This window comes from Symphalangus syndactylus, chromosome 1, assembly GCF_028878055.3.
Source record: "Symphalangus syndactylus isolate Jambi chromosome 1, NHGRI_mSymSyn1-v2.1_pri, whole genome shotgun sequence".
Classification (NCBI taxonomy): Eukaryota; Metazoa; Chordata; class Mammalia; order Primates; family Hylobatidae; genus Symphalangus; species Symphalangus syndactylus.
In genome coordinates, this window is record NC_072423.2 from 151,830,530 (window position 1) to 151,836,464 (window position 5,935).

Below are 5,935 nucleotides of genomic sequence, written 5' to 3' on the forward strand. Positions count from 1 at the left end.
GCAAAGCATTTCATTGCTTTTCACTTTATGTCTACATATACATAAGATAAAAGGAAGAAGAGAGGATAAATGAGGTGAGAGGGGGCCTAACATTACATACCTACCACAAATCAGGTGTATGCAAGGACTTTTATATACAAGCTCTTATTTAATCCTCCCAATAAATCCATGTGGGAGATTATGTTGTCCTGACGTTACAGATAAGGAAAAGAAGCTCAGAGACATTCAATATTCTGGCCAAGATGACACAATTAGCAGCAGATCTAGGATCTGGGTAATTTGGCTTCACCGCAAAGCCCATGGTGTATCCACTATACGCTGTGTGATTCTTGGTTCCTGGGCAGTCTTTCTTGCCAGTGGGTTTTCTTGGGTTGCCAATCTCCCGGGCTGTCCGTGCTAAACAAGAATGCTTTATTCTCTTATGCCCCTTGGGCCTAGAAGCCCTGGCTCAATCTTGGGTTGACCAGGTTGAAGGCCAAAATGAGGAGAGACGAGGCCAGGATGCAGAGCCTGGTGTGAAGATCAACAAGACCGAGGAGCTGAAGGTCCAGCCGGAGCCCTGGGTCCAAGCTGGGTGAGCCTGTAAGAGGCAGGAGCAGGCGGAAGCTGAGAGGCAATGGCCAGGAGAGGCAGGGATCGGGCCCAGGGCACACAACCTGAATGGGCTTAGGGGCTGTTGCAGGCCATGGTCCAACTCAAAAGCACTGACTGCCAGAGAGTCAAGTCCTTTTCAGAGGAGATGGAAAAACCAACCAACCGATAAGACTGATTTTATACCATCTGACACCTTGTGCTGGCTGGTATTAACAGAGTATCTGCGGCTAGAAGTACTTTCCTGATGGCATGCGCTCTCTCTCTCTCCTTTCTCCAGCCATTTCCCCCTGATGTTTACCATGAGCGTTGTAAGAAGAAAAAATAATAATAATGAAAAGAAAGAAAAGAAAAGGGGCTGGCTGTGGTGGCTCACACCTGTAATCTCAGAACTTTGGGAGGCCAAGGCAGGAGGACCCCTTCACCTCAAGAGTTCAAGACCAGCCTGGGCAACATGGTGAGACTCCCATCTCTACAAAAAATACAAAGATTAGCTGGGTGTGGTGGTGGAAGCCTGTGGTACCAGTGACTCAAGAGGCGAAGGTAGGAGGATTGCTTGGGCCCGGGAGGTTGAGGCTGCAGTGAGCTGAGATTGCACCACTGCACTCCAGCCTGGGTGACAGAGCAAGACCCTGTCTAAAAAAAAAAGAAAGAAAAGAAAAAGAAAAAAGAAATCAACAGAAGAAATTACAATGAAAACCTATAGTCACCACCCACCCCATTCTTCCCCATGTAGCTTCTCTTCCCCAAGGCAAATGGTTTCTGCTCTTAATTCTGGAAGTTACCTCCTTAACGATAACTAATGTATATGCTATTTCCTGACTTATTAACTTAAGACATTATCAAGTCTCTCATACCTACAGAAAGCTAACGATTTAACTCACCTTAACCTCCCTTTTCCTCCTAATTTTTGACACTTATTTTGTCCTACTGTGTATTACCTCTGAATAATAATGTAAGCATATATTTTCATATTACATCCATTTTAGAAAGTATTTCTTGATTTTCAACTCAATTAGGTGAAGACATGAGAGCCCCTCTTCTTCCTCCCCTACCTTTCTCACTTTCTGACAGCTGGAATTTGCTTTTACACTGGGAAGCTGATCATATCACATTTTCTTCTATAAACGTATTTAATCTTCTGTGTCCTATGAGACTGATTCTCAAGGTTAAAAACCAATAAACACTATTTCTGTTATTATAAATCTGAAGTCATTGATATATGACTCCTTTTCATAAATATTGAGGCAGGTGCTGAGCTTGGATTACCAGACAGGGGTCATGAGGCAGGAGTCATGTGCCCAAGGTGCAGCGACTTCTCTTCATCACATTCTGGCAGTGTCCTGGCAGCATGTCACCATCTGGCGGGGCTTCACTTTCGCTTAAGCAGACAGAGGAATCTGGCCAGGACACCACTTACACAGGGATCTAGAAGCCCGAGTTCTGAGAAAGAATGTTTGTCTCTACGGAAGGGAGCTCCGATTTTTGCCTGGAGATGGCTGCCACACCGCCAAACTCAGGGATGTGTGAGAAGATGCCTCCCCACCAAGTGGCCAGTTCTTCCCCAGATAATGAATTATCTTTTCTGCAACCCCACCCCTCCACCTCCTCCACTATGCTGGAATATGGCTTTCATGTTCTGATTCTCCAACTTGTCAGCTGGTTTCTATTCTCTTTATCTGTCTTGAAATTGTGCGGGGATCTCTCCTCCACCGTTTCCTCCCATTACCTCGACTGTTAGGAGTTCATTCCCATATTTTTACCTTATGTCTCTCGAGGGAGGAGTAAACCATGGTCATACGTGTATTTTATTTCCTTCTTGATTATAACATAGTTTAGGTTTATTATAAACAAAAAATTCAAGCAATAAAGAAAAATATAAAAAGGAAAGGAAAACTTCATAAAATCTTGTGTCTCAGAGGCACTCACTTTTAACAGGCTGATGGAAATTCTTCCCAAGTCTACCAGTTCTTCCTGCTCCGTGTGCAATTCCCAGAGGTGGTTCACCTGTGCTTTTATCTTGGAGTCTTCACTCCTCTGGCAGCCATTATGCCAAAGGCAGGCAATCAAGTTAAAGGGCAATGTTCATCCATTTCTGTTGCAGCCCCAACCAAGGCTTTAGTGAAAGAGAAATTAGTCTGGGTAAATAGTTTTACTCAAGATTGCCCCTTGCTGCTCTACTTTTCCTGCTCCTGGATTCTAGAGCATCTTATGGTGGAGGTGCCTCCCTAAGGCTTCATCCGTAAGGCAGCATCTTGAGTCCCTTTGCAGAAAAGGACCCTCTACTGCAGATTCTTCTGGAATCTCTTCTTTCTCTGGGTTAGAGTGTGGGAATATGGAAAGTCAGATTTACTAGTTTATGAAATGCACATTTCACAGTCGGGACAGCCTCCCAAGTAAGACACTACCCATCTAGTCTCCTTTTACGGGAGAAGGGCTCTTCATGGAATATACAGCCCCTGGGTCAGAAAGAGAGGGCAGAGGACAGATGTGCAAAGCTGAGAGTGGGCACTCGGAATTTCTGTCCTCCCACCCTTCTTCCCTTTAAGAACAAGCACTTTTTCATTTTCTCATTTTGCAACGGTTGCATTCTTTGGCTTGTTTGGATGTGAATTAGAAAAGAGACAAATTTATCCCTTTTTCAGTTGACTGCTGAGCCAGGGAGAGTTAGCAGGAGCTAACTTTGCCTTCTACTGTGTGGGGTGACACACAGGGTCAGAGACAAGAGAACTCTCCGAAGGCGTGCACCTGGCAGACCCAGTTTCTCCGTCCATGTGAGGGGCCCGTGTGAAGGCATCAGATGACCCCGTGCTTTTCTGGGCCATCAGTCAACTCTCCAAGTCTGTGCTTTGCTTTTGACTTGGCCCAAGCTCCTGGCAGCAAAGAGGCTGAAGAGAGGGGAAGGCCTCAATCTCCCAGCCATGCACAGGTTGAAAGAAATAAAACCATCACACTGCTTTCCTGAGGAAGACTTTGGACTTTTTCTTAAATGTTTATGCTTCTCCCCTTCATCCCCATGTAAGACATTTTAGACCAACTCTGCCACCAAGATACTGAGTTTGTGGGTCCCAGGTAGGGAGGGTGCAGAGACGGGGTAGAAGGATTCTGCCTGTGAGTGACAGCTTGAAAAATGGAACTTTGCAGGGCCAGGTGCCCTACTCTTATCATCATTTGCTGACTATCCTAGGGATGAGGAGACAAAATCTCTCACTTTCTCGGACACACAGATAATCAGCGCACTCTCTGAGACTTTGATCAAATCACACATTTTTTTCTAGTAGTGGTTCTAGTGGAGATAGGCCATTTTATGGTTATTTTGGAAGCGATTTCCTCTACATAAAAAGCACATGTTCTGAGATTGTTCTCCTGGCCAAAAATGTCGCTATAGCATGGCAATGAACCCCTCCCAGCACCTTTTTGTTTTGTTTTTTGTTGTGCAACGCATCAGGTGATTGAACTGAGAGATAAAACATGGAGATAGGAACAGGAAAATATAAAAGTCACACCCTGCCAAGCTCACCACACCCAGAAAGAAAAAGAAAAAAAACTGTCAACAAAACAAGGGCCCTATACAACTACTTATCCTTCTAGACTGAACTCACCTTCCTTGTTCAGCATAAGCTTCTTGGACCTGCAAGGCAGGATTGAGACTGCTGGCCTCTATGTGACATAATATATTTCTTATTGCACCATTTTGCAATGATATGTTTGTGTCTTTCCTTTTTTTTTTGGTGGTTGTTGTCATTTTGAGATGGAGTCTCACTTTGTCACCCAGTCTGGAGTGCAGTGGGGCAATCTCGGCTCACTGCAACCTCTACCTCCAGGGTTCAAGCGATTCTCCTGCCTCTCAACCTCCTGAGTAGCTGGGATTACAGGTGCAGGCCACCACGCCCAGCTAATTTTTTGTGCATTTTTAGTAGAGACAGGGTTTCACCATTTTGGCCAGGCTGGTCTCAAACTGCTGACCTCGTGATCCACCTGCCTTGGCCTCCCAAAGTGCTGGGATTACAGGCGTGAGCCACCGCGCCCGGCTTATGTCTTTCTTGCCTATTATAATTTGAACCCCATTGAGAGTAGAGATCTTGACCTGTTTTAGTGCTCTATCAATGAGTACAGCACCTTATAACTATAAGGTAAAAAATAGTCTATGAAGTGAAAAAATGAATGAATGACATACGGATCATAGGCTTTTCTTCCCAATACACGTCCACAAAAAAAAATTGGCCTCACATTATTCTAGCTGAAGTAACTCAGGAATAGAAAACCAAATACCGTTATGTTCTCACTTATAAGCGGGAGCTAAGCTATGAACTGTGCCCCCAAAACTATTGAAATAAAAGAAAAAGATTAGCCTCCTTGAACCGTGTTCTTTAGACCTTTAGTAACAGCAACTACTGTTTACTGGGCACTCATGTGCTAGGTACGATGCTGCACACTTCATGCACAGTATCTCATTTAATCCACATTCCTCCCCTAAGTTCACTTTAGATGTGATATGATCTTAAAGTGTCTTTTACTTCTTCATTGTGATACCTGTCACACTTATAAATAATTGTTCACTCTGTCTTCTCTTGGATTTTTAAGTCCCATGAGAATAGAAATGTCTTTTCTTTCATGATGCTGAATCCTTCAGCACGCAGCCCATATCACACGTGCCATGGAACACATGCCGAATTCATCTTCATGACTTTCATGAGTCCCAGCAGATTGCTGGTAGGTGCTGTTCCAAGTATTCTCCAGTATAATTATTGCAACCCTGGCTGTCTCTCTTCCTTTTTGATGCTCAGGTAGAACGTAAAGGAAACTCGCAAATTCTCCTTGTGGTAGCTGAAGACATTGGTAACCCGTAACATCACCATTTGTCACCTCTAATGTCACCATTAGATTACTCCGTACCTCAGCCCTTCAAAGAAATTCCTTCCCTGCTCTCTAATCATCTGTTCTTTCGGTCTCCATTTTCATCTCAGTGTTGCTGTCTCCACCATCATGACATCTCTTCTAGGCATTGCTACCGCTGCTTTGGGATTCTAGGAATCAACAGAACTGGAATGAAGTAGGCACACCCAGGGGCAAGACAGGGCAGGGCAGGGTACAGGGCAAAAAGCGTCTGATGTTGAGACTGTGCTCAGCTTAGAAAGCTTCAGGCACTTTTTCCCATTTTGCTGGAGGAGTAAGGTGGGTCCCCATCTCTGCCAATCTGAGGGAGTTCCCTTCTGCCTTCAACCCCCCACCCATCTCCCCACTGCATACTACATTTAACGTTTCCATCCTAATAAGATTTTCTGCATGATTTCTATAGATTTGTTTTTCTGTTTATTTGAGCTCCTTGTTAGCACCCTCACTC